We start from the raw sequence: 11097 nt of genomic DNA, 5'->3' as shown, positions 1-11097 counted from the left end.
AAAATGAATTCTGAACTCACTGACCGTATCCAGTTGTAAGTGAAGAGTTTTCGTAGAGTTGACCAGAAGGCTCTCATTGGTTCATATCGATCATTGATCTGAGTTTTGGCAGGATCAGCATCTGAAATCAAGTGTCCAGAAATGTACAATGAGATTAGAAGTGATGCAGTCTTACTTCAAGCTATTTTCCAGAAAATATCACGTTCCCATTGTTTATACAGATCAATCATACATTTGGTATTCTATGATCACCTCTTCCATGCTGGAATTGGGCACAATTCTGCCTGTTCGTGGGGTGCAGAATGATTTCCAAAAAGGATCCAGTGTATTGGTCTAACCAGACATGTTATAGATGCCATCATTGTGGAACCGATTGAATGAATATCTGCCAGACATGTACATAACTAACAGACCCCCACTCAGGCACATATTAATTAATAGTCAAGAGTGTGGTGCTGGAAAAGCACAGCAGGTCAGGCAGCATCCGAGGAGCAGGAAAATTGACGGTTTAGGCATCAGCCCTTCATCAGGAATGAAGCTTGTGGGCTGGGGCTGAGAGATAAATGGAAGGTGGGTGGGGCTGGGGTGAAGATAGCTGGGAATGTAATAGGTAGATGCAGGAGGGGTGAAAGTGTTAGATCGGAGAGGAAGGTGGAGTGGATAGGTGGAAAAGAAGATGGACAGGTAGGACAGTTCAAGAGGGCAGTGCCAAGTTGGAGGCTTGGGACTGGGATAAGGTGAAGGGAGGGGAAATGGGGAAACTGGTGAAATCCACATTTTTCGCGTGTAGTTGCAAGGTTCCAAGGCAGAAGATGAGGCATTCTTCCACCAGACATCGGATGGTTAAGGTTTGGTGATGGAGGAGGCCCAGGACATCCATGTCCTTGCTGGAGTGGGAGTTGGAGGGGGAGTTGAAGTGTTTGGCCACGGGGCGGTGGGGCTGTTTGGTGCACGTGTCCCAGAGATATTCTCTGAAGTGATCTGCATATTGTCGTCCTGTCTCCCTCTCCAGTTTCCTCATTTCTCCTCCCCCACCTTATCTTAGTCCCAAACCTGAACACACGCACCAACAGGTTAAAGAACAGCTTCTTCCCTGCCATCATCTGACTGTTGAAAGGACTCTTTAACTTTTTAAAATGTTGATCTTGCTGTTGTTGATCCTGCTTTGCCCACCATCTGTGAAGTTGAGTTCTATATGCCTCAATCTGCCTCAGCACCCTATGATCTATATATCCTTGTTTGCTATGAGCTGCCTGTACTGCACGCAAAACAAAGCTTTTCACTGTACGTAGGTACATGTGACTACAATAAATCAAACCAAATCAAGATGTTTCCATTAGTAGGAAGGATTAGGTCTCAAGAACACAGCCTCAAAGTGAAGGGACAACCCTTTAGAACTGAGATGGGGGAAGAATTTCTTCAGTCAGAGGGAGGTTAATCCATGGAACTCATTGCTTCAGAAGGCTATGGAGGTCACATCATTGAGTGTATTTAAGACAGAGATAGACAAGTTCTTGATTAGTAAGGGGATCAAGGGTTGCAGGGAGAAGGCAGGAGAGTGGGGATGAGAAACATATCAGCCATGATCGAATAGTGGAGCAGAGTCGACAGGCAGAAAGGCCTAATTCTATTCCTATATCGTATGGTCTTATGACCAGGTTGCAAAGGACTTTGTCAGTGATGTAATCAATACCACAAGATCCTGCAGTTGCTTGACTTCTATCCACTTGCACCAAGAGAAGGCATTTATGAGCATTGAGAACAGTTTCCCTCTGAGCTTGATGAAGTTCATCCTGAGATCTTCCCTGGTCTTGTTGGAAAGGAAGATGACACTAACAGTTCTCTTGTTCTCCTGGCAATGAATAGCTCCAGTAATACAGCTCAATACCATCTCTTCCAATGAGAGACCCAGCCAGCAAACATAATATTGCTTTCTGGTTTGACGTTTTATGACACCCAGCTATCCTTGGTGTAATCATTGTATGTATCGAGTCTCAGCAATGGTTAATGACTCATCATTAATGAGGAAATCATTAACTACACCATGGTATCCTCTGTCCATAGTAAGTAAGAGAACAGGATTACAAGGCATGTATGCTGCCATCCTTTGATGCAGTGCTCTCTGATCTGAGTGTACCCTTCATCAGGTTATTGATTTACTCTATCCATGCCCTTCATGATTTTAAACACCTTATAAGGTTACCCCTCAGCCTCTGATGCTCCAGGGAAAACAGTCCCAGTCTTTTCAGCCTCTCCCTATAGCCAAAACTCTCCAATCCTGGCAACATCCTGTAAATCTTTTCTGAACCCTTTCAAACTGAACACAGTATTCCAAAAGTGGCCTAATCAATGTCCTGTATAGCCGCAACATGACCTCCCAACTCAATACTCAATACTCTGACCAATAAACGAAAGCATACCAAATGCCTTCTTCACTGTCCAAACTACCTGTGATTCCTCTTTCAAGGAGCTATGAACCTGTACTCCAAGGTCTCTTTGTTCAGCAATACTCCCTAGGACCTCACCATTAAGTGTATAAGTCCTGCTAAGATTTGCTTTCCCAAAATGCAGCACCTCACATTTATCTGAATTAAACTCCATCTGCCACTTCTCAGCCCATTGGCCCATCTGGTCAAGATCCTGTTATAATCTGAGGTAACCCTCTTCACTGTCCACTACACCTCCAATTTTGGTGTCATCTGCAAACTTACTAACTATACCTCCTATGTTCACATCCAAAAAATTTATATAAATGACGAAAAGCAGGGGACCCAGCATTGATGCTTGTGGCACACCACTGGTCACAGCCCTCCAGTCGAAAAAGCAACCCTCCACCACCATCCTCTGTCTTCTATCTTCCAAATGGTGGGAGTCCAGAACTAGAGGGCATAGGTTTCGGGTAAGAATGGAAAGATTTAAAAGGGATCTAAGGTGCAACTTTTTCATTCAAAGGGCGGTATGTGTATGGAATGAGTTGCCAGAGGAAATGGTGGAAGCTGGCACAATTACAACATTTAAAAAACATCTGGATGGGTATATGAATTAGAAGGGTTTTGAGGGATATGGGCCAAGTGCTGGCAAATGGGACTAGATTAGTTTAGGCTATCTGGTCGGCATGGACGAGTTTGACTGAAGGGTCTATTTCTGTACTGTATATCTCTGTGACTTTATGACTCTAAAGGTTTCTGCCTGTACAATGAAAACTCCATTTCTTGGTTCACACCTTGCCACAGGGATACGGGATGAAACATTTTCTTTCATCTGCTGTTTCCCTGGAACATATTTTGTCCTTGCATCAAACCTCATCATCCTTAGCCTGAATCGTTGTTTTTGTAGAGGAATTTCACTGACTCCTGTGAATTAAGAGAGTCACTCAAGACTCGGGTTCTGTTTCTATCTTGAAGTGATGAATATGAACAAATCCTATTAACATTTCACAAGTCCATAGAGTGACTAATGCTTCTGTCTCTATCGCTAGTCATATTTCTGTTCAGTCCTCTGTCAGTGAACTGGAATTGTAGATCTTTGTTTCCCATTGTCTGTATCTGTTAAGAGTACAGATCCAAGACCTGTAGAAAGTGCATCTTTGACAATGATGGTGATTAGCTCTGGGTCAAAGGGAACTAAAATATCACATCATATCAGTATCTATCTCTGATGTTCTCAAAAGATCTGTGCTGTGCTTTCTTACAGAATCATGGAATGTCTTGTTGTACCAGGTGGCTCATTGACAACAGCTAGATTGGGCAGGAATTTTCTAATTGGGTTTATCTTGCTTGTGAATCCTCAGAGATCAGTCACATTCCAAGAAGCCAGAAACTCCTCAATTGCTTTGTCTTGGGTGGATCTACTCTGACACAGCTACATAAGAATCCTACTCATTGATTACATTTCAGCCTTCAACACTATTATCCCCTCAAGACTGATTACTAAACTTAGTGATCTCGGACTAAGTCCCACTCTCTGTAACTGGATCCTCAGTTTTCTGACCCACAGGCCACAATCAGTGACGATAGAACACACCCACGCAAATACTAATCACTTACCTTCCCGCCCAGCTATGCGCTCCAACCTCACTTCCGCTGCTCCCACTCAAATGACCGTTGGTGATTAAAGGGTGAGTATTTATACTCACAGTTCTCCTTCCCGGCTGCCCCTCTGTTTGCCGTCACTTCCTCTGCTGCTCCCGCTCTTTTTGTGAAGAGAGAATAAAAAACACCGCTGCCCGCTACAGGTAAGTAATTTTGAAACAAACTGTTTTACCTGACCTGCTGTGCTTTTCCAGCAACACTCTAATGTTGACTTTGAGAATGTGCATTTGAGTGTAAGTGCTGCTTGTTGTGAGGGTTACAGTCCAGCTCCTACTGTAATGCTATGTTCGATGTCATGCCTCTACAGTTCAGGGGATCATCCATGTGACATACAATTCCCACCAGTCCTCAGAGAATGCTGGACCATCTCTGGCGCCTCTCTCCCCTTCCCGGACTTCTCCAGCAACTGACTCTGCACCAACATTTATTGCAAACACACTGACTCTCACAGCTACCTCGATTACACCTCCTTCCACACCCCCTCCTGCAAAATGTGACCCCATTCTTCCAATTGCTCCCCATCAGCCAGGAGGAGCCACTCCAGGTGTCCTCCTCTTTCAAGGACTGTAATTTCCCCTCGCTCCGATCAACAATGCCCTCAGATGCATGTCCTCATTTCCCGCACCTCTGCCCTCAAACAAAGCCACCCCCAACTGTAATAAGGACACAGCACCCCTGGTCCGCACATTCCCCCCCACTGCATCCAATGCATCATCCTTCGCCACTTCCCCCCCACCTGCAGTCTGACCCCACCAACAAAATGACATTTCCCCCTGCCTCACCCAATCCTAACCGCTTTTCACAGGGACTGTTCCCTCTGCGACTCCCTCGTTAGGTCCACACTCCCCACCAACCCCTCCTCCACACCCAGAACTTTCCCCTGCAGACACAGGAGGTGCAAAACCTGGCCCCACTTCGCTGATGCTGCCTGACCTGCTGTACGTTTTTTCAGCTCATTAACTCTTGACTCGCCAGCATCTGCAGTTCACATTAACTCCAATGCTTAGATGTTGTCCTCTGGAAGATTTCAGGGGATAATGTGATGCCAAAGGACAAACTGTTGAAACCAAACCTTACAAGTGTTGCAATGGGTGTTGTGAGTAACTTAGACTCTTTATAGAGGGGTAGTTGCCAAAAGCCACTATTTGCACCTAGCTTCGTAAAGATTTAACTCTTTCCCAGTTTGGCTAAACTCTCATCCACAAGTGATGGAGAATAAAAATTAAAGTCTTTGTTTCATGTTGACTTTGCTGAGCAGAGCCAACTCAATCTCTCCCTTTCACACCTTAATTCATACCCATTTTAGATCTGTATTTCTCTTCCACCACTTAATAACTCGTTTGACTTTTACAAGGTGTTCCCACTATCTGCCCTCTTTTTCTTCCACCCCTTCTGTCAAAAATATATAAAGGGTGATTTTCCAACACTTTCAGTCCTGAAGAAATGTCCTACCCAACTGGATATGCTACCTCTGCTTTCTGTCCGCAAATGCTGCCGGATCTGCCGAATGGTTCAAACATTTTCTGTGTTTGTTTCAGATTTCCAGCATCCGCGGTATTTTGCTTTTACTTACATTTAACTGCTTTGGTCAGCTTGTGTAAGATTGAAGCAGATTCTGTTAGTTCCATGTGGTTTTGGCACTGTGAACATACGCTAGCATCTGCTTGTTGGTTCTGTCACAGGTGAAGTGGCCACTTGATTTAACCTTGAGTTAATTTCTTTCTATACCTTTGTTGAGGATGGAGAGGGGACATTCCTGGTTGTTATCTGACACTGGCTTTACTTCTTTGTTCATAGGCTGATGTGGTCTGATATTTCCAACTTTCCTAGGCCCGTGGAGAGCGGTGGAAATTTAATTCTGAAGTTTTTAGGCTGATCCAGTTCCTCTGCTCTGAAAATCAGATCTCAGCCAGCACAGGCTTTCCTGCCTCAGAATGAACTATACTTTTTCAGTCTCACATATTGCTCAGATTGTGGAGCTCTTCCCCCAAGCAGGGATGGGCAGCTGTGTCATTAGACTTTTTTTCAGGGCTGAGTTAGACAGGTTTCTGATAGAGAAGGGAGTTAAGGGACATGGGACTTGACAGCAATGTGGAAATGAGGTTACGACCAGATCAGCCAAGATCTTATTGAATAGTGGAGTGCATTCAAGGGGCTGAATGGCCTACTCCTGCTCTTATGTGCCTACATTTCAGTTCAAACCCATCTGGTTCACTCATGCCCTTTAGGGAAAGGAATCTGCCAACTTTACCTGGTCTGGTCTACGTGTGACTCCAAATCCACGGTAAAGTGGTTGGCTTTTAATGGCCTTCTGGGTAATTAGAGATGGGCAATGAATGTTGGCCTGCCCAAGGGCACCCAGGGCCTGTGAATAAACATTAAAAGTAATCTGTGTAAACTGGGGAATATTGGAACGTTTGTGGCGAAGGTGTTTTCTCCTGGGAGGAGAGTCTGACATCTTCCCTGCCTCACCCATCCTTTTCCTCATCCTCCTTCTTGTATTTGTCACTGGTGGCAATGGCTGAGTCCTCATCCTGTCGAGGCTGGGGAGGAGGAGTGCAGTCGGGATGCCTCCATTAGTTGTTTCAACACAAAAAGCCAAGTAGCATCAGGAGGTGTAGAAAACAATGCTTCAGGTGTAACCTTGTCTTCTACACCTCCTGATGCTGCCTGGCTTACTGTCTTCTTCCAGCCTCCTGCCTGTCTACTTTGGATTCCAGCATCTGCAGTTTTTTTTGTCTCTTCCCATAGTTGTTTCAGCTCACTGATCCTGTGCTGCTCTGCTCCATGATGTTTCTGGTGGATGCCAATTGATGAAAACAGAATTGAGATATCACTCACTGCCTTGGTGGGATTTGAACCCCTGACTCTGGAATGTTAACTTGGGAGTATGAGTCCAGTAGGAGAAAGTGTGGACTGCAGATGCTGAAGATCAGTGGCGAGTGTGGTGCTGGAAAAGCACAGCAGGTCAAGCAGCATCTGAGGAGCAGGAGAATCAATGTTTCAGGCATAAGCCCTTCAACAGTAATACGGTTTGTAGGCTGGGGGACTGAGAGATAAATGTGTCTCTCAGCACCCAGCTCACAAGCCTCATTCCTGATGAAGGGTTTATGCCCAAAACATCGATTCTTCTGCTCCTCAGATGCTGCCTGATCTGCTGTGCTTTCCCAGCACCACACTCTCGACTCCAATATGGTTCCAGTGAAAGTCTCCCTTTCTTCTCTCTAGGAACCACTGCTCCATTTGTTGGTCGCGCTGCAGAGCCGAGGGAAACATTGCAATCACAGTCCTCCTGCCGATTTGGTGTGGACGGGGAGCTCTCACTGGGCAGATGTATCAGCTTCGTCAACAGGTCCTGGAGTTTCCACAAATTTGGAAATACTGGATGTAAGTCAGGAGCCCCTCAGACACAAACTACGTGCCTATCTGTTTTAACTAGTGTAAGGGGATCTCTCTGCTACAACCAAGAATGATTGCCACCAATGTATCTACACAGTCCAACAGCCACTGGAATGTCAACCACTCCTGACACTTGCAGCTCATGCATAGCACACCCATGCCTCCAGCATACCCATTTGGGGAACTAAGTACAGAACAACCTCGGTTATCTGAACATCAATTATCCGAATTTCAGATTAGCCAAACAAGATCTCAAGGTCTCGTAAATGCTTTGTTTGTTTACAATCAGATCAGTTATCCAAACAATCAGTTATCCGAACAAAATACTCCCCGCCCCTCTCATTCGGATAATTGAGGTTGTTCTGTAGACTGTGCCAGGAAGTGAGGTGACCACTATTTACCGGCACCATTGGCACTACAGTCCAAGTCCTTTGATTCTGCTTCGGTGTTTGCCTTCAATCCAAAGGATGCAAGATGCTTAGTGCTCTTGTTGGTCTGGATCTCCCAAAATGGGGAAATGGGGTATCGATACTTCACAGTTAGATACTTTCTACTGAAAATCTGGGAACTTGGTGGTGACTTGGGTGCTAAAGAGAAATAGAGAACAATCGGAATCAAAACATTCTCCACTGAAGCCTGGAAGGAAAGTTTAAACACTGACAGTAAGTGTTCAATTAAGGCATTCATGAGAGTGCTGGATGATGACTTTGAGCCAAACAGCATTGAAACAGACCCTTCGCTCCAACTAGTCTATACTGAACATAATCCCAAACTAAAGCAATCCCACCTGCCTGCTCCTGACCCACACCCCTCTAAACCTTTCCTACTCATCTACTTATCCAAATGTCTTTTAAACATTGTAATTAGAGTCAAAGAGATATACAGGAAGAGGAGAAAGTGAAGACTGCAGATGCTGGAAATCAGAATCAAGAGTGTGGTGCTGGAAAAGCACAGCAGGTCAGGCAACATCCAAGGAGCAGGAGAAGGACTTGTGCCCGAAATGTCGATTCTTCTGCTCCTCGGATGCTAGCTGACCTGTTGTGCTTTGCCAATCATAGAGATATACAACATGGAAACAGACCCTTCAGTCCAACTCGCTCATGCCGACCAGATATTCGAACCTAATCTAGTCCCATTTGTCAGCACTTGGCCCATATCCCTCTAAACCCTTTCTATTCACATATCCATCCAGATGCCTTTTAACTGTTGCAATTGTGCTAGCATCTACCACCTCCTCTGGCAGCTCATTCCAAACATGCACCACCCTCTGCATGAAAAAGTTGCTCCTTAGGTCACTTTAAGGTCATACCTTAAACCTATGCCCTCTAGTTTTGGACTCTCCTAACCCAGGGAAAAGACCTTGACTACTCACCCTACCCATGCCGCTCATGATTTTATAAACCTCTATGATGTCATCCCTCAGCCATCGACGCTCCAGGGAAAACAGCCCCAGCTTATCCAGCCTCTCCCTATAGCTCAACATCCTGGAAACATCCTTGTAAATCTTTTCTGAATCCTTTCAAGTTTCACAACATCCTTCCTATAACAGGGAGACCAGAATTGCATGCATATTCCAATAGTGTCCTAACCAATGTCCTGCACAGCCGCAACATGACCTCCCAACTCCTCTACTCAATGCAATGACCAATAAAGGAAAGCATACCAAATGCCTTCTTCATTATCCTATCTACCTGCAATTTCACTTTTAAGTAGCTATGAACCTGCACTCCAAGATCTGTTTGTTCAGCAACACTCACCACAACCTTACCATTAAGTGTATAAGTCCTGCTTTGATTTGCCTTTCCAAAATGCAACAGTTCACATTTATCTAAATTAAACTCCATCTGCCAGTCCACGGTCCATTGGCCCATCTGGTCAAGATCCCATTGTAATCTGAGGTGACCTTCTTCGCTGTCCTCTACACCTCCAATTTCGATCTCATCTGCAAATTTACTAACCATATCTCCCATGTTCACATCCAAATCATTTATATAAATGGCGAAAAGCAGTACTGGCATCCAACAGTACTCAGGAAGGTCATTCCACACGTGAAGCACACTCAGTGTAAAATATTTGCCCCTCATGTCGTTTTTATTGCTCTGTCCTCTCACCTTAAAATTGCGCCCTCTCGTCTTGAAATTAGTTGCTCTTCTTATGGAGAATCTGTCAACTTATTAGTCATGCTGATTGTGACAAGAAGAAAATCTCAGATTTCAAATGTATACAGGTGACTTCCAACCTTGTGACTTTTCACTTTTCAATCACAAATCTAACACGACCAGCAAAGTGATGGATACCAAAGCCTCAGCCAACCTCAGACTAACTGCTCGACAAGGGGGTGTCTTATGTCTTACTTATTTCCCTTCTTCTTTAGCAGTCCCCCAAGGACAAGAAGGACTTGTTTCTAGCCTGGGAGGAATTGGGTTCCACAGTGGCTGAATAATCCAGCCCTGGAGTCACAGACTCTGGCTCGGGCGAGGGAGGTGGATGGGTGGGATACTCTGGACACTGTACGCTCTTTTCTGTTGCTTGCACTTGGCCTCAATGTATTCCACGCATAGAGTCATAGAGTCATAGAGATGTACAGCATGGAAACAGACCCTTCGGTCCAACCTATCCATGCCGACCAGATATCCCAACCCAATTTAGTCCCACATGCAGCACCCGGCCCATATTCCTCCAAACCTTCCTATTCGTATACACATCCATATGCCTCTTAAATGTTGCATTTGTACCAGCCTCCACCACATCCTCTGGCAACTCATTCCATACACATACTACCCTCTGTGTGAAAAAGTTGCCCCTTAGGTCTCTTTTATATCTTTCCCCTCTCACCCTAAACCTATGCCCTCTAGTTCTGGACTCCCCGACCCCAGGGAAAAGACTTTGCCTATTTATCCTATCTATGCCCCTCAAAATTTTGGAAACCTCTAGGAGGTCACCCCTCAGCCTCCGACGCACCAGGAAAAATAACCTGAGCCTGTTCAGCCTCTCCCTGTAGCTCAGATCCTCCAACCCTGGCAACATCCTTGTAAATCTTTTCTGAACCCTTTCAAGTTTCACAACATCTTTCCGATAGGAAGGAGACCAGAAATGCTCGCAATATTCCAACAATGGCCTAACCAATGTCCTGTATAGCCACAACATGACCTCCCAACTCCTGTACTCAATACTCTTACCAATGAAGGAAAGCATACCACACGCCTTCTTCACTATCCTATCTACCTGGGAGTCCACTTTCAAGGAGCTATGAACCTGCACTCCAAGGTCTCTCTGTTCAGCAACACTCCCTAGGACCTTACCATTAAGTGTATAAGTCCTGCCAAGATTTGCTTTCCCAAAATGCAGCACCTTGCATTTATCTGAATTAAACTCCATCTGCTACTTCTCAGCCCATTGGCCCATCTGGTCCATATCCTGTTGAAATCTGAGCTAACCCTCCTTGCTGTCCACTTCACCTCCAATTTTGGTGTCATCTGCAAACTTACTAACTGTACCTCTTATGCTCGCATCCAAATCATTTATGTAAATGACAAAAAGTAGAGGGCCCAGCACCCATCCTTGTGGCACTCCACTGGTCACAGGCCTCCAGTCTGAAAAACAACCC

The 11097-nt window shown here is 45.1% G+C and overlaps 1 long non-coding RNA gene across 1 annotated transcript in view; it reads right to left on the bottom strand.

Annotated features, from left to right (window-relative positions):
• Positions 1-42: 42 nt before the first annotated feature.
• LOC122556942 overlaps positions 43-11097 on the bottom strand; it is a 19507-nt gene continuing 8452 nt past the window's right edge. Inside the window, exon 3 of the long non-coding RNA XR_006313718.1 lies at positions 43-121. This is a non-coding gene — a long non-coding RNA (uncharacterized LOC122556942). The remainder of the gene's footprint in view (positions 122-11097) is intronic.

Source organism: Chiloscyllium plagiosum, chromosome 14 (assembly GCF_004010195.1).
Source record: "Chiloscyllium plagiosum isolate BGI_BamShark_2017 chromosome 14, ASM401019v2, whole genome shotgun sequence".
In the NCBI taxonomy this organism is placed as follows: Eukaryota; Metazoa; Chordata; class Chondrichthyes; order Orectolobiformes; family Hemiscylliidae; genus Chiloscyllium; species Chiloscyllium plagiosum.
This window is presented reverse-complemented; position numbering and strand designations above follow the sequence as displayed.